Here is a 22,907-nt window from a genome sequence, read left to right as displayed (position 1 = left end):
GAATTTCCTACCATAAAAACACAGGTGGTTAAGTTGCAGAGACAAGCAGTAAGTAATTACCAAAAGAAGGCGCCAAGCCCGGGGAGACTGTGTACCAAGGAGTAGTAAATGGATATTACTTTAGAAGGCTGTCTGCCTGCACACGTGTGGCGCTGCTGAAAACAACATTAATCCTTTAATGAACGTCCGGATATATTCACCTTAATATAGATTTTATGTTATCGGCACGATATGAAAGTTGGAATTATTTCATCCATAAATTTACAGTGAAAGGACACTTTTTTTTTAAATTAAAGAAAATTTGCATCGTAATATGTAGTTAACGTGGTGATTAAATCTCCTGTCCAGAGAGGTGAATGGTAGAGGGCGCTTCTGTGCTGCATTAGCCAATACAATGAAGCAAAATATGATATCAGAACTACGACATAGTGGAAGAAATGCAGTTGTTTAATACTGCATTCCTTCCACTATGTCTAAGGATCGAACCAGCCTCTCTGGACTCTCCTCAGGTACACGCACTACCAACTGAGCCATGATGAGCTCAAAGAACGTATACCAGAACTGCCAGACTTACTGGCATCAATATTTTCTGAACATACATCATGTTTTAGTGATTACTTTGTGTACAGCAGTTAACAGCATTTAGTACAGCAGTACACCACCAAGCTTAAAGTTGAGGCTCTGAAACAATCGTGGGCATTTATCATCTAGACCTAAGTTCGCCTTGGCAGGCTGACATGTCCATCGCAAACAATCGGTCATAACAAAGTTGGAAAAGTTGATTCGATTTCTGATAAATAAAAATCGAATTTTATTTACAAAAAAATACAATGGAGCTTTCAATAAAAATCATATATGTGTGGATGTTGTCGCCTCTAGGTACCCCTGTGACCGGATTCATCAAGCAGTTACGCGAGTGCTAACGAACCTGTATATCTGTTCTCAATCTTTGGCGGCTTTGTTTACATTTCTTAAACAATGTATGAGCTCCGATTCATTAGGATGCTGTTTATAACAACTGTAACTTTTGATTACATGCTTGTACAATGTTCAATAAATGAACAGAAAGCCACCAAAGACTGAGAAAAGATGTATAGGTTCGTAACAAAATGCGTATTTGCTTGTTGAATCCTGGTCCTGGTTTATACACACTGTAGCCGTCACCTCAAGGATGCTCCCTATTAGACTGACTTGATCATATATACTCTGGAGCTATGTCTTTTGGGTGACCATGCTCTAACGTCCAGCCAGCCAGCCTCCCCCCGTCTCTCTCTCTATCTCTCTCTCTCTCTCTCTCTCTCTCTCTCTCTCTCTCTCTCTCTCTCTCGCAGACACTCCACAATGATCGGTGCTTGCTCTAACAGTAATTTCCAGTCTCAACACATTATGAACTGTTACAGGCTCCTATTCAATTAATGTATATTTTCCCTGCAGTCTATAGTGAAACTTGTTCCATGGTCGAGCACTCATGTACTAGCACACCCTGCAGATCCCCAAGTGCTCACCACAACACAGCCACTTCTTAACATCCGCAAACTAATATTCTCTCGTGCAAATTGCGATGAAAGCTTTTTATGAATATGGGGCACATTGCAGGCAGCTTTGTTCATTGTTGCAACTTGCAGCTCATTAAGACATTAAGATAACTATATAATTAGATATAGTTATACTGATTAGACTTCATCCACTAGGATTTCGTTATTTAACATCAATGTCTTGCAACCTTTAGCCTCTTATCAAAGAGGTTATTAAGCTTCGCAACTGCTTATAGGTTAAGCCTTATAGGTTCATAAACCGAATTTGTTTATTAACAAATTTAATGTAAGAATTATTAAGTGTAAAAAATATATGAATTACTGCAGTAATAATAAATATTATTAAAATCAAACAAATTTTCCTCCTACAGACTGGTAATGGAGACATAACCTTACGATATTCAGTACTGCAAAGTTAAGAGCCTGGCAACGGCTTTGTTCCCGCTGTATGGGTCGTTAACTTTATAAATTAGAGGGTAATTGAGGAAGTTAGGAGAGGGCAGAGTGGTCTGACGACAATACCGCATTGTGCGAGGAGCAGCGACTGTTTGGCCCGCAGGGTCTATGTCTTCCACCTCATTACCCGCCAGTCAGCAAGCTGCACTCGACGGGTTGGGGCAGCAGCCCGTCCTCATAAACAAAGGCCAAAGTCCATTCCATGCATCCGCCCAACCCCCTGTTTATCAATGAAAAACTGTTTACATACAACCCATCCCGTCCTCACACCAAGTTCATTTTATTAGGCGGTCGACCCCCAAAGACGCATTCTTTAATTTTTAAATGCTGTTCATTCAAAACAGAAATTTTCTCAAAAATAAATTAATTTCATTATATATTTGCATATTATGCGTATTTAGCTGCTAGTTAGGTTAGGTGTTTAGGTTCTGTTTGCGATTATTTGAGTTTGTAGTACGTGGGTGAAGCATTTACAGCGTTGTGGTTTGAACAAAAGTCGTCAGCGAAGCTCTTGTTCCGGAAGTGTTTGGACATCATTAGTTGCGAGTCGCAGCCCGTCCTCCAAGCAAAGACCCAAAAGTGATTCCATGCACTCGTCAAACCCCCTGTTTATGACTGAAAACCGGTTTACACACGACTCACAACTGATTTCGTTCGAACATTTCTGCAACAAGTACATCACTAACGAATTTTGTTCGAACCACAACGCTGTAAATGCTTCACCCACGTACTACAAATACAAATAATCGCCAACAAAACCTAAACACCTAACCTAACCTATGCCTAAATATACACAATTTGTTAATAAATTATAATATTAATTTATATGGGAAAATTCCTGTTTTGAATGAACAGCATGTTCAAATTGATGAATGCGTCTTTGGGGTCGACCGCTGGCTGGAATGGAATTGGTTTGAAGATGGGTTACAGAATGCCATTCCATAACAGTTGACTAACTCCCGGGTACCTTTTTACTACTAGGTGAACAGAGGCATTAGGTGAAGCGAAACGAGCCCAACCATTTTAGTCCCGCCTGGAAATTGAACCCGGGATCCCTAATTGTGAGTCGAGAACAAAGTCAATTATACTACGAGTTGGTTAATTAATAATTCTTATTTTCTCATAATTTGCTATACAAATATTATTATTACGTATTTGTTAAGTCCTTGTTGGTTCGGTCTTTGCCCGAAATGCAATGCGTACTAGTGGCTTTAGGTATTGTATGTACTAGCTATATCTATAAATCCAACATTATGATTGTAAAACAACTATGTATGTGCTTTCCTGAATAAAATTTACTTTACTTACTTTACTAAGATGTGGGTAGCAACATTGCTCCTCAACTAATATAACACAGTTTTACCTAAAGAATTTCGTTTTCTCTAACGTTCTGACGCCATCCGCTGTTGCAGAAAACGGATGCTCTCCGTGGGTTACCGCAGTAAATGAACAAGGGGCTAATTCTAAGATGGGGGGTAACCATCTTAGTTACTAACCCCCATCTAACTAGATATTGATTACTCGACTGTATTTAGATCTTTCAACCCCTTCCCTCTTCCCTTCTCTCACAACTCTCTTTAATTTCTCTCCACTATTTCCTTTCTTTTATTTACACCCTCCCCCCTATCTCCCACATCATTCCCCTCTCATTTCTCCTTCTCCCACCTTCTCTACTTTTTTATTGCTCTCTCCTCCCATCACCGCCTGCATCTCCTTTTCTTCCGCTGTCTCTCTCTAAAAAAAATAATACTATGATGCACTGATAATACTATTTGCCCGAAACGCTATGCGTACTAGTGGCTTCTTCAGGAGGCAGAAAACAGGGTTATCCACGCCAAGAAAAAAAACAGAAAAGCAAAAGGTGAATCCGTGGTTCAATGAGGCATGTAAGGAAGCAAGGAAGCTAAGCGCAAGGGCATGGAAAAACTATAGAAATAACAGGACACCAGAGAGCAGAGAGAGATATACCAGAGGGCCAAAAATGGGTACCTCAGTGTGAGCTGAGAAGCAGAGAGGCAGTGTGAAAATGACATAGCAAATGAAGCCCAGACCCAACCAAAGCTGCTATACAGCAGCATATTGCACCTTTTATTTGCCTCATAGGATGTATTAAGAGTTAGGATATCTTTTCGCGTCATTTTAATTGAGTAAAGTTTCATTCTTGATTATTTGGAGTGTTAGCTCAATTCCCCTTATTTCAAGTCTGAGTTATTTAGTTTTCTCTTTTACATGCTGCGTTTGGAAGTTCCCTGTGTTTTCCTCCATTTTAATCATATTTCAAAGACGTCCCTTGATTCCTCAATTAGTAAAGAAAAGAATTTCTATAAATAATTCCGAAGCAGTAATTTCCAAGGTTCCTGTCCTCTCAGACTAATTATTGGTCTTTGTCCGTCCCGGGAGATCAATAAAGACAGGCACATTCAGACAGGGAATGGTGGCAGCCGTAGTTAAGCATTATTAATTTAAGTAAATAACATACAGGTTGAATTTTCCCCTTTTTAAATAATTCAGTTTAACATTAGAGCTGGTGAGTTCAGCGAGGGTCAAAGTGAGCTTGATAAACGGTGTTAAGCTGGAGTTTAAGTGGGGGTTACAAGGAGGGGTACAATCTGGAGGTGTTACAATGGTGGCAGCGGCAACAGTGGAAGCTCTGAAATCTTTCCTATCGGGCCTCTCCTGATAGCTCAACTGGAAGAGCTACCGCTTCACACCTTGAGATCAGCGGTTCGAGTCTCTCACCTCAGAGAGAGAGAGAGGGGGAGAGCGGCCTAGGGAGAGCGGAGGTATACGAGGGATACGGTGTTAGAGCCAGTGGTGACGTGAGACGCCTGGAGCCCCCCGCACTGTGGCTTATGAGATCCCCAGAATGTTTATTAAGGAACGTGTGCGAGAGCTTGAATTATCCCTATTCATCTCAGTTCCATCTATATATACAATATGTAACAGGTCTCATAACCGACGGACAATCCGAGAAATCTTAATACATCCTGGCAAAAAACTTTATGTAATTACATACTCAAGTATTATTTAAAGTATTCTTGTGATTTTTTTTTTGTTATACAAACTTAAATTGAGACTACCATGCAGGAAGGTGAGTGCTGAAAATTGTTGGGTTTATTAATATAAGTTTAAAACGAAACACGATTGATCTCAGATTATGACTAGATCTATACCTGTCTGCCATCTGAAAGCAAACACTTCCCGACTGATTGCAGTTAGACCATCAACCAAGAGGCCAGGGGGCCAGGTTTTATCAAGCACTGACGTGTCTCGCTTACGAAACATGTACCTCTTTCCTCTATCCTTGCAGCTCAGTCTTTATTTATTAAACAGTTCACGAACTTCGAAACTTCATAGCCCGAAGAAAATATTGTTATACACAACCTCTTAGTACTTCGGCGCTCATAAACTGTTTAAATGGCAGGTAACACTGCAAAAATATTAACATTGTGACGAATTGTCTCATGAAGCACGTGTGTGTAGACTTTTGTCGGTGATAACTCCCACCTAACTGTCCCACTGGCACCATAATGTAACAGTTTACATACATTAACAGCAAGCTGTCCAAGTTACCAGTGAGTTATAATACCAGCAGCCAGGAAGCAAATGTTCTCAACACTGTTATACTGTTCCATGTAGAAACACCACCAATTCCAGCTAAATACACTAAACACCATATTTTAAACTAAAGAAAAAAATAATGGCAAAATTAAAGATGTCTAAGAAAGAACTAAAGCTTTGGTATGTGTACTTCTGCTGTATACACTTGTACATAAGCCAACAACATAAAAGTGGTGAATTAAGCGGTATTCTCGAGATAAAACCATTATAGTTTCCTTTACTAATAACTGAACACAACTGGATAAATGTAATTATATTGTAATGAATTGTAAGGGACTTAAACAAGACATGGTACAGACATGACCGACATGGTACAGACATAGCACGATACGGTAACACTTATTAAGGTACTCAAGTGCTAGCGCATCGCCTGCAGCCAAACAGAAGCACCAATGGTAAACAGCTTCCGCAAATCATGCAGCCTTTAACCGGTAAACTAATTCCTCTTGCACCGAACATCAATCAGGACAAGTTTACTAAAGCCACATAAGTATCCCTCACATCCCCAGGCTGTTGCCCACTCTTGAATGAAACTCCCCCTTTTACCAATCAACACGCAGGCCGGCCGCTGCTCCAACCAGATATACGCACCGTCCTACTTAAGGTAGACTGCAACACAAAATTCTCTCCCCCCTTCCATTTCGACTAATGAAACCCGTTTTTCTTTTTTATTGCCAACCATTTGATGTATACGGTGGTCCCCCTCGCTGAAGCCTTCCTCGCCCAAATGGTGCACAAACTTCCTAAAATATTATGAGAAAATCAGTTGGGGGCCGTGAGAAGGATGCGAACCCGCACCTTGGTACTCCCAAGTATACTCCCTAGACCACTACCCCCACGACATGACCCGCGACAGTTTGAAGAGAAGAGTTGGAGGTATAACTTACTAGACCACAGCCAGAGTGCAAGGGGGGAGGGGGGGGGGGGCGTGCGTGAAACCCCTGATTGGGGCTTCAGTGGAAGCCTCAGGACCCCGTAGAGGATTTAGTTGAATCTCAGGTTGCATTACTTTTTGACCATGTCGTGGAGTAGTGGTCGAGGGCGTGGGCTTGGGAATACCAAGTGTGCGGGGTTCGAATCCTCCTCATGGCTCCTACTAGTTTTCTCATTGATGCATCACGTTAATGTGATATCTTTGTGCAATATTGTGTTCAATAACTCTTATTTCTCATTACGTACGTAAAGATATTCATATTTTTCTACTGTATTAAAACCAGTTCTGTACCACGAAGGAAATGTACATGCACCTGAATGCGTTAGGATTAATAAAACCTACGTCGTTTAACACGTTAGAATCAATACAATGTACTTTAGTTAAAAACGTTAGGATCAATACAATGTACTTTAGTTAAAAACGTTAGGATCAATACAATGTACTTTAGTTAAAAACGTTAGGATCAATACAATGAACTTTAGTTAAAAACGTTAGGATCAATACAATGTACTTTAGTTAAAAACGATAGGATCAATACAATGTACTTTAGTTAAAAACGTTAGGATCAATACAATGTACTTTAGTTAAAAACGTTAGGATCAATACAATGTACTTTAGTTAAAAACGTTAGGATCAATACAATGTACTTTAGTTAAAAACGTTAGGATCAATACAATGTACTTTAGTTAAAGACGTTAGGATCAATACAATGTACTTTAGTTAAAAACGTTAGGATCAATACAATGTACTTTAGTTAAAAACGTTAGGATCAATACAATGTACTTTAGTTAAAAACGTTAGGATCAATACAATGTACTTTAGTTAAAAACGTTAGGATCAATACAATGTACTTTAGTTAAAAACGTTAGGATCAATACAATGTACTTTAGTTAAAAACGTTAGGATCAATACAATGTACTTTAGTTAAAAACGTTAGGATCAATACAATGTACTTTAGTTAAAAACGTTAGGATCAATACAATGTACTTTAGTTAAAAACGTTAGGATCAATACAATGTACTTTAGTTAAAAACGTTAGGATCAATACAATGTACTTTAGTTAAAAACGTTAGGATCAATACAATGTACTTTAGTTAAAAACGTTAGGATCAATACAATGTACTTTAGTTAAAAACGTTAGGATCAATACAATGTACTTTAGTTAAAAACGTTAGGATCAATACAATGTACTTTAGTTAAAAACGTTAGGATCAATACAATGTACTTTAGTTAAAAACGTTAGGATCAATACAATGTACTTTAGTTAAAAACGTTAGGATCAATACAATGTACTTTAGTTAAAAACGTTAGGATCAATACAATGTACTTTAGTTAAAAACGTTAGGATCAATACAATGTACTTTAGTTAAAAACGTTAGGATCAATACAATGTACTTTAGTTAAAAACGTTAGGATCAATACAATGTACGTCAACGGGCTGGAAAGTGCTCTACTCAAGCAAAATATAATAATACACAAAATATAATGAACAGCATTCATCAAATCAACCATGACTTGACAGAGACAGAGACAGGCCTCCAGAGATAGAAGAGACGTACCTCAACCGATCTGGACTAAGACAAATGGAAGGAATCAATGTCGAGCTGTGCAGGAACCAGCAGGGAGGTGAGGACACTGTGGCTGTTTGTCTTGCTTCACCCCAACAATGATCTGGAACACTGTGGCAGTACCAGAGCCAATAGGAGCTGCCTCGTATGGGCCAATAGGAGCTGCCTCGTATGGGCCAATAGGAGCTGCCTCGTATGGGCCAATAGGAGCTGCCTCGTATGGGCCAATAGGAGCTGCCTCGTATGGGCCAATAGGAGCTGCCTCGTATGGGCCAATAGGAGCTGCCTCGTATGAGCCAATAGGAGCTGCCTCGTATGGGCCAATAGGAGCTGCCTCGTATGGGCCAATAGGCATTCTGCGGCTTATGTTTTTTAATCTTGCTATTTTCATTTTAGGTCACAGCGTGAGACTACACGATGCTAGTGTCTCACGTCTTAAGGTACAGACAGGTCGTCTCTGGCTGAGTGTTAAGGTACAGACAGGTCGTCTCTGGTTGAGTGTTAAGGTACAGACAGGTCGTCTCTGGTTGAGTGTTAAGATACACACAGGTCGTCTCTGGCTGAGTGTTAAGGTACAGACAGGTCGTCTCTGGCTGAGGGTTAAGGTACACACAGGTCGTCTCTGGTTGAGTGTTAAGGTACACACAGGTCGTCACTGGCTGAGTGTTAAGGTACAGACAGGTCGTCTCTGGCTGAGGGTTAAGGTACACACAGGTCGTCTCTGGTTGAGTGTTAAGGTACACACAGGTCGTCTCTGGTTGAGTGTTAAGGTACACACAGGTCGTCACTGGCTGAGTGTTAAGGTACACACAGGTCGTCACTGGCTGAGTGTTAAGGTACAGACAGGTCGTCACTGGCTGAGTGTTAAGGTACACACAGGTCGTCACTGGCTGAGTGTTAAGGTACAGACAGGTCGTCACTGGCTGAGTGTTAAGGTACAGACAGGTCGTCTCAGGCAGAGTGAAGCCACCATCACATGGGGGTTTCTTGTCAAAACAAAATCGCATCAACATTTTATTTCCCACCGGCCGTCTTAAAAAAATAAAGCATCCTTCAGGGCTGAGCCTCTCATATATTAGCATACAGACTTGGTCATGTATATGCGTGGTGGGGTCGGTTCATGCTAATGGTGCGTGACCATGATCGACCCCCCTGGTGTAGCGGGCTGCTTCACTACACCCACCACACCCACAGGCCTAGCTAGTGTAGTGCTTGGAATGCTTCACTACACCCACCACACCCACAGGCCTAGCTAGTGTAGTGCTTGGAATGGTTCACTACACCCACCACACCCACAGGCCCAGCTGGAATAGTGCTGACAGTTATCTAACCTTTGACTCTTATCACTTACGGGCTCACCATAGCCCGTGCTTCATGGACATTTCGTTCTGAGTAGCTAAATCTAAAACAACAACAATAACTTTTGTTGACATTTAGTGACCTGTTAGACATTTAGTCCTTATCTACTTCCGCAATATCTTTTAGGATCTTAAATGTCGTAATCATATCTACCCGTTCCTGTCTCTTTTATAGCGTAGTGAGATTCAGCACTCGGTATTCCATCGTACTTGAATACTCTGCACTTTGTGACAAGAAGCAAAAATCTAACAAAATATGGTCCCGTATCAAAGATAATACTTATGTTCTAACATGGTAATTAAAGATGTCAGTATTCTGTTTTATAATAATAATAATAATAATAATAATAATTTTTATTTAGGTAAGGTACATACATAAAGAGATTTTACAAAGTTTGTTGGGTTAATAGATAGAGCTAGTACATACAATGCCTAAAGCCACTATTACGCAAAGCGTTTCGGGCAGGATAGCATTAACATTTTAGAATGTTAAGTGAGTAAATCTAGCTCCTATTTTAAATGAAAACACAGCAAGTCCAACATATAAATAACATACATTAAACACATATAAATAACATACATTAAGCAAAGACAACTCGTCATATTAGTGTAACATAGGAAGCAAACCCTACAGCTTAACATAGCACGTCGAGGCTCCAACTTTACAATAAATTAGGATAATGACACAGCAAGCTAAGCTTTCAATTTAATGTTATATTACAGCAAATCGAACCTCAATCTTAACACAACGAATAAAACCTCAATCATAAAACATCAAGCCAAAGCCACCACCTCAACATAGGTGTAAGCCCAACGTCTGCACTGTCACACAAGAGTTGCCTCCCAACAGGATAAGCCACTCACACACAACCACAAAGATGGTAATCCAATAATCCAAGAAAACATTTGCCGTCTGAATATTTAATCAATATCGACTACATTATTGGCAGACGAGTTGCATGAGCCACGTGAGGCGCCGTGTGACCCACAGTCTGAGGCATCGTTACTCTGCTACGGCAGCCAGTCTTGCAATGCTAAATGAGGATGATATTTGGGTATTTGAAGGTGAATATAAATTATAAATTCGGTATTGTAAATTGAAGAGTCCATTGAATTCAATGTAAATTGCTCTATTGTATTAAAAATGTCACTAATGTCATTTTTGGTTAAGAGAATTGAGTTTCCCGGATAGTGTGAAGGAGCTAAATTTAACACAAACTTTCCTGGAAATTAAGCGAAATAGAGGGACATGGTCGAGATAAATAAAATACTCAGAGGAATCGATGGAATACCATGGTTGAACAGTAGCGGAACGATGGCACATGTACGGACGAACAGTATGATAGAAACAATTCTTAAGTGCAATGACAGTCGGCAAGTACACCGTAGCTGCCGAGGAGAAATAACGGGGTTTACGTAAGTCCACAAATTAAAAAGCAGATATGAACAACAAAAAATGGGTAAGCGTTACCGCACAAGTGGCGCCCAGGAGGTAAAATGTGGTGATGAAAATAATTACAATTAGGGCAGCAGAGGTCTTAAGCTGCAGCGTTGTACAGAGTTTGAACTTGGTAACACTTTAAGACTATCACATACTTGTATATCCGTGGCATTGATGCCGACCACGTTCATATATATCCAAGGAAGGTTCCTACAGATATACATGTTGTAGATAGATAACTCAAGATAACTCAAGATAACATGTTGCTCATTCAGGAAACGATTACTGCACCTAGAAATCACAATAGCGTGATGCATCAAATGAACAAATCCACAAGGGATTTGTGGATTTGTTCATCCCCTTGTGGATTTGTTCATTTGATGCATCACGCTATTGTGATTTCTGTGTGTAATGAAGTAAGGGCGAAGAGGTAGAACGGCCTATTGACATAGCTCGAGTGCATGGGAGAGTTGTGTAAAACCCTGGTTTGTGTCTCGGAGAGGCTGCAGGATCCAAGTAAGTTCAGTAGAGCTTCTGGTTTCAACTCGTTTGACCATGTCGTAGCTCAGTCGATTAAGGCACCGTCTGCAATGCTCTCGGACGTAGGTTCGAATCCTCGTCATGACTTGTGGATTTGTTCAACGATTACTGTATAGCAGCGTCAAGTCGCTCTGCACGAAAGGTCTCCTCGCTACATTTTACAACCAAATGTATTATTGAGACACATTACATGTATATGCTCATAGATTTCATGGGTATAAATTGGATATGTTTAGATTTAGGAAAGACTTGGGTAAATACTGGTTCGGTAACAGGGTTGTTGATTTGTGGAACCAATTACCGCGTAACGTGGTGGAGGTGGGGTCCTTCGATTGTTTCAAGCGTGGGTTGGACATGTTTATGAGTGGGATTGGGGGGTTATAGAGAGGAGCTGCCTCGTATGGGCCAATAGGCCTTCTGCAGTCACCTTTGTTCTTATGTTCTATCCATTTCGACATAAACTACACGAGAGTAATACAGTTCATGAACCTTCGCTTGGCTACAGATGAGAACTGGTTACAGTGAGGGTGTCAGCAGAGTGGGAATAATTATGTGAAGGATTTAATGTTCTCAGACCTGCAAGAAAAACATGTTTTTCACCCCCATTCGGTCCCAAGGGATTGAGAACGACCACTGGCTTGTTTTGAATGACACGAGCGTGTACACACGCACACGGAAACAAGTGCGTGTGTACACGCGCACGCGCGCGCACACACACCCTCAGAAAAACAGACAACAGGTCTGAAGAAGCACCCGTGACAAAGGTGGTTAACTAACCTGGAAACACAAGTATGGTAAACATAGAGACCTTGAGGACAGCAGTAAACAGAACCTTTAGACTAAGAGCAGGTAGCACAGAGAGGAACATGTAGGCACAAGAACACGGTGAAGGGAACAGTCTTAAAGCCCTAGAGAACGCAACAATGGTGTTAAATGATGCGAGATCTGAGCACCCATAACTCTGTGATATTAATCACAGAAAAGTGTACAAGCTCATGAAAGATCCCCATAGTGGAGACGGACTGTGTAGATCAAATTGAATGGACACTACAGTTTGGTATTTACTAAACGACCACAATACTGCCAATGCTACATTTAGTATTGACTTAAAATGGAGTGGATACTTGGATAAGAAGATCCATTTGGAGTCCCAGTGACCACTACTGGACAGTATTGAATTATATAGTCGAGCTGAAGAAGAGCAACAGCCTGGATAACGAGAGTTATCCAGGAGACCGAGAAAGAGAGAGAGACGAGAGAGACTACCTGAGTGGCGAGATACCTCCTTCAGGAGTCCTGTAATTGTGTAAATACCAATGTTTGTCAAATACACTGGTCGTCGGGGACGCTAAGCCCCGAAATCATCTCAAGATAACCTCTCAAGAAGGAGTCTGTTTGGTAGATGCACTGACCGTCTGTTTGGTAGATACACTGACCGTCTGTTTGGTAGATGCACTGACCGTCTGTTTGGTAGATGCACTGACCGTCTGTTTGGTAGATGCACTGACCGTCTGTTTGGTAGATGCACTGACCGTCTGTTTGATAGATACACTGACCGTCTGTTTGGTAGATACACTGACCGTCTGTTTGGTAGATACACTGACCGTCTGTTTGGTAGATGCACTGACCGTCTGTTTGGTAGATGCACGTGACCAATTGTTTTGCAATACTCTAAACTCCATCTAAGCTTAGCACAGATTATCTTCGAGTGAATTTATACCACTTTATGCATGGAAACTCTTGACCTATTTTGTTAAAGTAAAATATTTTTTTATCGTACGTTTCAACTATTGTCATTTAATTTTAAAACTGTATATTAAGTGTAATCACAGAGTAAAAATGCTCTTTTTTTGAATATTTTTTTCAATTTAGTTTTATATTTTTCTATGTACAGGCGATGAGTCACAATAACGTGGCTAAAGTATGATGACCCAACCCGTTCTCGCAAATTTAATAAGTCAATATTGACTTATTAGTTGCGTGCATAGGTGACATACTAAACATAATAGTTTCCATTGAAAAGCTTCATAGAAAACACCGACCTTGCCTAACCTACTTAGTATGTTAAAATAAGCATCTTATAGCTTCGTAATTACAATTGTTACTTAACCTATTATAGGTATAGGTTAGGTAATAATTGTAATTACGAAGCAATAAGATGCTTATCTTAACATACTAAGTAGGTTAGGTAAGGTCGGTGTTTTCTATGCAGCTTTTCAAGGGAAACTATTATGTTAAGTATGTCACCTATGCACATATTTAATAAGTCAATATTGACTTATTAAATTGTGACCGTCCTGGACCATTCTCAAGATCGACTTGAGAATGGTCCAAGAGGACGGACCGAAACGTCGTCGTCCCTTCACCTTCTAGTGTGTGGTCTGGTCATCATATTCTTCTATATTGAATGGCAGGTGACCTAAAAGTTATGCCAATAATTGCTTTACATTGACTATATTTGTATAACTTAAGTGAGTGTGGCGTGGGTTATAGCAACATGTGATGAAGGCGCTGGCATGTGGCACTTACTGTTGTGAAGGTTCTCCTCCAGGGGGATGAGCAGCGGAATCACCACGTTCACCGCCATCTTGCACTCTGCAACAGCAACAACAGTAACGTTAACTTTCACATATGACTCCTTGAGACAATAACGGGAGCCGTCACCTGTAACGCAGTAACAATAACATTGAAAATCAACATATCACTGTAACAATAACATGTTGCAAAACTGTCATTGCAACAGTCACATTATCTCCACTGGAGATAATTCCCTTCCCTCCTCCACTGGAGGAGGGAAGGGAATTATCAGGAGAAAGCGCCAAAGCCATTACGACTATATAGCACTTTGAAGGGCTCAAGATAAGTAAGGATTTGTGATGGGACGGGGGGAAAGGAATGGTGCCCAACCACTTGTCGGGGACGGTCGGGGATTGAACGCCGATCTAAATGAAGCGAGACCGTCGCTCTACCGTCCAGCCCAAGTGATTGGAAATACTGTTACTCTGCAACAAAAAGTCGAACCCCTGTGGGATATTATTCCGTATAACTCGTTTACCATTATGGAACGTAAGACAAATGCCACACTGATGCAATTTTTACTCTGAGTAAGAAATTAAAGTAGAAATGTGTGTGGCAAGACTGAGTAGAAAGTTGCCAGACAAGAGAGGCGAGACGCACAGAAAACTGGAGAGCAGAAGCAGCAACAAGCAAGAAACGTGGTAAAGCAGAGCGTTGTTTCCAATAGAGGCAACTGGGAGCCTTAACAAAATAATGTGTCAGCCACGAGTTCTTCCTCAAGTTACAATTGGGAAACAAAATACTGGAGTTATAAAACCGTAAAGAACATAAAAAGCGCTTACCCAAAACTTTTCAGATATTCTCTGCAGGCTGGGAATTTTGTTATTAAAAATGCATCTCTCTCTCTCTCTCTCTCTCTCTCTCTCTCTCTCTCTCTCTCTCTCTCTCTCTCTCTCTCTCTCTCTCTCTCTCTCTCTCTCTCTCTCTCTCTCTCTCTCTCTCTCTCTCTCTCTCTCTCTCTCTCTCTCTCTCTCTCTCTCTCTCTCTCTCTCTCTCTCTCTCTCTCTCTCTCTCTCTCTCTCTCTCTCTCTCTAAATATTATAAATATATATATAACGGTTATGTTGAAGACGTCATTACAAGAAAGGTGAGACGCCATGCAACCTCTTAAGAATCAACTAACACAACACCTGTGCCTCCTATTAGACTGTTTTAAAGGAACTTCTTTTCGACGGCTCATGAAACGGAGGAAAGTGTCCTGAAAGATATTATTGATAGGAACGTTATCCAAACAGACACAAATCAGAAGATATAATTAACAATTTACTACAAAAACAAGAAGACGGCCAACCTACTCATGAAGAACTCTCCAGACACCAAACAGAACGCCTTACAAGAGACCAACGTCGTGTATGCCTTCACATGCCCACTTGGCGACTGTCAGCCCCCAGATCTCAGTATACAGATTCCTGAGCCTTCCGGGCTCTATCAAATCTACATTTGAAATATGCCTCCACCACATAACTACTTGCACACTATACTATGTGTGTGTGTGTGTGTGTGTGTGTGTGTGTGTGTGTGTGTGTGTGTGTGTGTGTGTGTGTGTGTGTGTGTGTGTGTGTGTGTGTGTGTGTGTGTGTGTGCGTGCGCGCGCGTGCGTGCGTGAGTGCACGTAAACAAACTAGAAGCATATAGGAGTCAATGTTCTAGGACCAAGCCTTTTAGACTCCTTCTGTAGCACCGTCCGCCTGGTCTGAATTACCCAAATGACCCATTAAGAATATTTATCTTGTCTATCAACGGCTACAGCGAAGTTCTCCTCGTTCGCGGGAAGACCAATTTATGCCTCCGCCAAAATGGTCGAGTCATAACGATGTTTTCTTTGTCCATCCCACTGTGCTAATCTATAAATTTCACATCTTTATGTTTCAGATCTTCCTGGCCTCGTTTGGACGAACTATTCTGAAAACTGGTAACTACTCGCCTGCAATAAAATTCAATGCACTTCACCATCGTGTTCTTATCGTTCGTGTTTACTCTAATGATGACAAACTATAGGATATGATGCACAATAACTTTGGGAATGCGAATATGGAGATTATATAGTTAGAATAAGCTGGTGGTTGGTAAAGTGTGTGTGTGTGTGTGTGTGTGTGTGTGTGTGTGTGTGTGTGTGTGTGTGTGTGTGTGTGGGACTTGGGGTGTGTAACCCGTCAGAGGAAAGTATTGCTACAGACGATGGACGTATGTAACAGGAAGCAGTATGTGAAGATATGTGTCTGGCCTTGATGTGGCAGTGAAGTGATGATATGTCTGACCCTGGTGTGGCAGTGAAGTGAGGATATGTCTGGCCCTGGTGTGGCAGTGAAGTGAGGATATGTCTGGCCCTGGTGTGGCAGTGAAGTGAGGATATGTCTGGCCCTGGTGTGGCAGTGAAGTGAGGATATGTCTGGCCCTGGTGTGGCAGTGAAGTGAGGATATGTCTGGCCCTGGTGTGGCAGTGAAGTGAGGATATGTCTGGCCCTGGTGTGGCAGTGAAGTGAAGATATGTCTGGCCCTGGTGTGGCAGTGAAGTGAGGATATGTCTGGCCCTGGTGTGGCAGTGAAGTGATGATATGTCTGGCCCTGGTGTGGCAGTGAACTGATGATATGTCTGACCTAGGTGTGGCAGTGAAGAGAGCATGTCTGACCCAGGTGTGGCAGTGAAGAGAGCATATGTCTGACCCAGGTGTGGCAGTGAAGAGAGCATATGTCTGACCCAGGTGTGACAGAGAAGTGAGGATATGGAACTAACCTAAATTAACACTCACACAAAAACGTATACTTCGAGCATTCTAACAAGCAGATGACAATAAATAAATGACAGTTGGATCGACTGTCGAACCCCACGACACTTGCAATGACAGGCACGACAGCTAGACCAAGCGGACGCAGGGTCAGGCTGTCAGACAGGTCTCATGTTGAATCACAGCATACCAACACACCAGCCCCCCCCCCCCCCCACCGTCACTCATCTGTCCCACTCAGGTATGTGATCTACACACAGTTTGCAGAGGCAAGAAAAACAGTCACATAATATATTGGTAAACCACCAAGTCTATATTTAATGACTCGGTAAAATATCTTTCGAAATAATACTAAAGCTGTAACGAAAAGTAAGTCAATATTATTAGAGGTGAAATGTTATAAATGCAAATGAAGTGAGATATTTTGATGGGGGAACGTTTCATCCCTATTATTACTACAGTGTCTCATCTACAGCACTATTATTACTACAGTGTCTCATCTTAAGCACTATTATTACTACAGTGTCTCATCTAAAGCACCATTATTACTACAGTGTCTCATCTAAAGCACCATTATTACTACAGTGTCTCATCTAAAGCACTATTATTACTACAGTGTCTCATCTAAAGCACTATTATTACTACAGTGTCTCATCTAAAGCACTATTATTACTACAGTGTCTCATCTAAAGCACTATTATTACTACAGTGTCTCATCTTAAGCACTATTATTACTACAGTGTCTCATCTAAAGCACTATTATTACTACAGTATTTCATCTTAAGCACTATTATTACTACAGTGTCTCATCTAAAGCACTATTAATATCATGAAAGCTCACCCAAGTGCAATTAATGCAATGATATATCTCCAAAATACAATTAACACAAAAAAGTGCCAACTAAAGTGTCATTAAGAAAATGGTGACTTACTCCTAGTGCTATTAACTCTGAGAAGCGTTCCCAGTAATGTTAAGATGTCATACATAACAATGACGTTAACATTATAGTGTCATACTTAACAGTGACGTTAATAATATGGTCTAAATACATATATGTGACACCACTATAGTATCACACATACCAATGTCCTTATCACCGTGATATCTCGCTCCAAAACCATCATTTTGCCTGATTCCGCAGTAATATCTGATTATCCCAGCACACAATCCAGCCCGTAGTTTTGATTAGCTACACCGTATGTAATACAAAGCGCTAAGCTAACCACAAACCGCATGAATCCAAGCAACCCTACCTAAGCTATCCTACAACGTAGGATAGCTTAGGTTACCTAACCTATCCTACAACGTAGGATAGGTTAGGTGGGTTAAATGTAGAGTTTTCTGACCCGTCCAGTGCTCGGGCACCTCTCCATCCCGCCAAGTCTAAAATGCTCATCGTTTCGCGTCAACACACATATACGAATATCTATCTATCAAAGAGATTAATATTTATGGGGCTTGTTACACCGCTGTCGCCCACACAGACGCGCACAGATGCGCTCTCTCACAACTTCTAACTGATATAAATGGCGTAACTGTTGCACTTTGTCACTGTTAAGGTTTAACATGAGCTCCGTATAACGCGGCAAATGTAGTACGTACTTTATCCCGTGAGTGGGTTTTGGTATTGGCCTTTACAGATTTGGAGAACGATTAATGCCGTACTCTGAACATGAAGAAATTTTTCGTTAAAAGACAAAGATATGTGTGTGTGTGTGTGTGTGTGTGTGTGTGTGTGTGTGTGTGTGTGTGTGTGTGTGTGTGTGTGTGTGTGTATATATATATATATATATATGCCACGGCGCGAACCTGAACACACCCCACAGTAATATGCTTCACAACAACATTAGTAATGAGTACGTAAAATTAGCACACACATGTTCACTTCTTCTGAACACTACCAGACTCGTCAGGAGTGTATTTCCTCCTGAACACTATTGAACATAAAAGGCGTGTAGTCATCCCGAACAAAATACTCCCTGAATAGAGAGGCTTGTATTCATCCCGTTTACTAGTTGACAAGACGGAGCAAGCGTAAGGGCATCTTTTAACTTGACCACGAGATACGCTGCAAAAGACCTTTCACGAACACTGAAGTAAAAGCAGAGTAAATTGTCGATGAAAGAGAGCTGGGTTGTCCAGCGGTCATCTGTTTCTGCTGCCGCCATTAGCATCCAGTTCAACATGACTACCACAGTGACTTGGTGAAGGAGTTCCCAGGCCAGATGGGGTGAAAGTTACAATGTATATCTTTTGATTTTTGTCTCCCACTAGTCGAACTGTGGTCATGTTTCACGCTTCACACTCACTGCGTGAAGTGTGAGGAGCAGTGTAGTGTGACCCGTCTGTGGTGAGTAGTGTGACCCGTCAGTGGTGAGTAGTAACCCCTCAGTGGTGAGTAGTGATCCCTCAGTGGTGAGTAGTGACCCCTCAATGGTGAGTAGTAACCCGTCAGTGGTGAGTTACAATAATACTTCATACACTCTCAATTACAATTTATATTTACACAGATACTAGCAGTAATAGTAGTGATCATCGAAACTACTAGCAAGAGTAATGGTCAAAACACTGTCGTAGAAATTATAATAATCGCTAGTGATGACCTTGCGTAATTTAACCCAGCAATTCACCCTAAATCTCAATAACAGAAATACAATCTTGAATTGCCTTTATATCGGGGGATGCTGCAGAAAAAAAAATCGTTGGAAATCGCATGTTTTATTAATATTTCGATAAATTTCATGACACACACACACACACACACACACACACACACACACACACACACACACACACACACACACACACACACACACACACACACACACACACACACACACACACACATATATATATATATATATATATATATATATATATATATATATATATATATATATATATATATATATATATATATATTATTTCAGATTTTATTAATTTACGTGACTGAGAAAATATTATTGAATGTTATTTCGCTAAATGCTAAAATCCCACTCTCAGCAAATCATAATTAATTATTACCAATGGTAATTAATAAAATAATTGCAGATTAAGTACAATTGCATTAAAGGGATATGTTTGCAAGTTATCCGTTTAACCAACTATATTTAGAACTGACCAACTATATATTGAGCATTTTCTCACATTTTGTGTGTCACTGTCTAGTATTTTGCTTTCTGAGTGCCGACGGCTCCTCGTTTTCTTAGCTGCTGTCTACCATCTTAAGGGGCCCAGCAACACCCGGCTAGGTTTCGCTGGGCTCCGCGGAGTACCGCTGGGCTCCGCGGAGTACCGCTGGGCTCCGCGGAGTACCGCTAGGTTCCACGTGAAAAATATTGTTGTAGGGTTTTCCTACTCCCAAACTAGAGGTATACTTCGCCCAGACTACCACCAGCACTTGCACCAGAACAAGAGACACCATGTACGGGAAACACTTGCCAGATGCGGACTAGAAATACATGCGATCAAATTAGAAAAGAAAACGGACTAGAAAAGTGCGTTCTTGTGGTCCCGGACCATCTATCTACTGGTGCTTACGATGGGGGCCAGGAGAAGCGGTGGCAGCAGCTTGATAAATTGATGAGTTTCAGCTCTTGTGCGTCAAGTGCCAGGGTGATTAATGACTGTGGTCTAGACTAACATCGTCAGCTTTCCTTGAATTCCTTGGCAGCGGCCATAATCGAGAAGTTCCTACGTTCTGATCGACCGCGAATCTAAACCACCCAAGACTATCATTAGGAATCCTCTGATGGGCCCAAGCTAATTATTATCCAGCTACATGGTCTACCCGGCTTGGTGACTTCATTTGATAATTATTTTGTTTTCAGTCTTCTTTGATCATAATAATTTTACCGCGTCTGTCACAGGTTCCGCCGGCTGCCTCATGCGTATATGGCGGGCAGTATGAGGGGCAGATTACTGAGGCTCAGGCACGCAGCAGATGAACAGGGTTATCGCTAAGAAGTAGTTATGATTTGGTATAAGCGCCCGTGATGGATCGAAAGGTCGCCAACTTTATTTTCATTATGCGTGGCACTGGTTCTGGTGCCATAACTCTATCAACGTGAGAGACTGTTCAACACGCTTCCACTATACATAAGGAGGCATAACTGGCCGACCCCTCACTGTGTTCAAGAGAGAACTGGATAAACACCTTCAAAGGATACCTGATCAATCAGGCTGTGATTCATACGTCAGGCTGCGAGCAGCCGCGTCCAACAGCCTGGTTGACCAGATCAGCAACCAGCAGGCCTGATCAAGGACCGGACCGCGGGAACGATGAACCCCGAAATCATCGCAAAATAAACAAAACAAAGGCGCTAGATTTAAGATGAGTTAAGAGCATCCAAACAGCATCCGGGGAAGATACTTAACCACCTTTATATTTCTTTCTCTCTAAATATTTTCTTTTGCTCTAATTGACTTTTGAACACCTTCCAAACTGTGTATGTTCAGAACGTTCAGAAATATTCACAATTTAACGTTCCTAAGAACATTAGGATCAAATACATAATAAATATCAGTTTTATTGTACTCAGTGACCGATAGAGAAGCGTAACAAATTCTGACTGAAAGGATTAAATAATTATGTCAGAGCCTGGTCTATGGCCGACTAATTAATGGAGCAGGTGGTTATCACGGGGTAAACTTTAGAGTGATGTCCATGTAAACCTTTGGCTAGTACCGCCCTGGTGTAGGCGTGCGTGGGGAAGGGCGAGGAGGAGAAGGCAGGGTGGGAGGGGGGAATGTACATCCATTCCTGGATGTACTAATAACAGAAACAGGAGCATCTCTAAGCACCAGCGTATACACTAAGCCAACAAACACAGGATTATGCCTAAACGGTAGGAGTGAGTAGTCCCAAAGATACAAAGCCAGTGCTCTCAACACATATATTCGTCGAGACCTTATCCACTGCTGTGAATGGAACAACGTGAGGATGGAGTTTGAAAGAATAACCCAGGTGTTGGTGAACAATGGATATAGCAACACAGAAATATACACTACTATAAGACGACACCTGGACCGATGGTACAATCCTGAACCTAAATAACAGAAACCACAACACCTCCAATAAAATTATATTACAAATCAACCATGCACAGTGAACACAAAAAAGAAGAAAGAATAATGAAAGAAATAATCCGTAAAGGAGTAAAAAGCATAACTCGTAACTAAAACATAGACCTAATCATATTCTATAAAACAAAGAAGACTACCAACCTCCTTATTAAAAACAGCCCGAAGCCGACGGAGAACACTTTATTGCAGTCAAACGTAGTGTATGTATGCACTTGCCCCCACGAAGGATGTAACCTTCAATCTAAGTACATCGTTATGACGTCGACCAAGCTGACGAGGTGTTTGACCTGTCATTTTCAATCAGGTGCCCCCAAAAATCACATCAGACAAGCAAATGACATCACTCTAACAAGAGAAATGTTGAATGAAAACACTTGTATAATAGACAAAACCCAAGATGTAAGATGATTACAAATTCTTGAAGCAATCCACATAAAAATAGAACAACCTACCATAAATACCCGAATTACGGAACTGTTCACTCTACCCACCATGAGAGTAAGAACAAGACTGGGACGTGAAGATGCCAACATAGAAGACACAGCTCAACATGCCACGCCCACTACACCTGATTAATCTTTGTGTTTCGTACCTTATTTTCGCCTTATTCTTCCCACTTTCACACTTTTATGCCATACTCTTCACCTATTTCTATTTGTCCGCACCTGACCTCTTGAATAGTATAAATCCAATATGCCCTGTACTGTCCCACCACTTGAGAATGAACCATGTAGGTTCGAAACGTTATGTAAACTTATAATAAGTGTAATACATTCCACAGTTATTTACTTCTTTTTCTTCACCTCGAACGATGATGCCCTTTGGAGAAATCTTGCAATTAAACCAAGATGCAAGAGCACTAGTCAGAGGGATAGAAGCCCTAAACAAGAAAATAACCAATACAGAATATGCAGTCATATTCAATGAAACATATACATATACATATATATATGTGTGTGTGTGTGTGTGTGTGTGTGTGTGTGTGTGTGTGTGTGTGTGTGTGTGTGTGTGTGTGTGTGTGTAAATCACGAAAATTAACACATGATGAAAAATGTGACAGTGTCA

General features: G+C 41.1%; 1 long non-coding RNA gene across 1 annotated transcript in view; it reads right to left on the bottom strand.

Moving 5' to 3' along the window:
* Positions 1-22,907, bottom strand: part of LOC138368197 (uncharacterized) — a 138,290-nt gene that overhangs the window by 11,066 nt on the left and 104,317 nt on the right. Inside the window, exon 3 of the long non-coding RNA XR_011229525.1 lies at positions 13,983-14,048. This is a non-coding gene — a long non-coding RNA (uncharacterized lncRNA). The remainder of the gene's footprint in view (positions 1-13,982; positions 14,049-22,907) is intronic.

This window comes from Procambarus clarkii, chromosome 24 (genome assembly GCF_040958095.1).
Source record: "Procambarus clarkii isolate CNS0578487 chromosome 24, FALCON_Pclarkii_2.0, whole genome shotgun sequence".
In the NCBI taxonomy this organism is placed as follows: Eukaryota; Metazoa; Arthropoda; class Malacostraca; order Decapoda; family Cambaridae; genus Procambarus; species Procambarus clarkii.
This window is presented reverse-complemented; position numbering and strand designations above follow the sequence as displayed.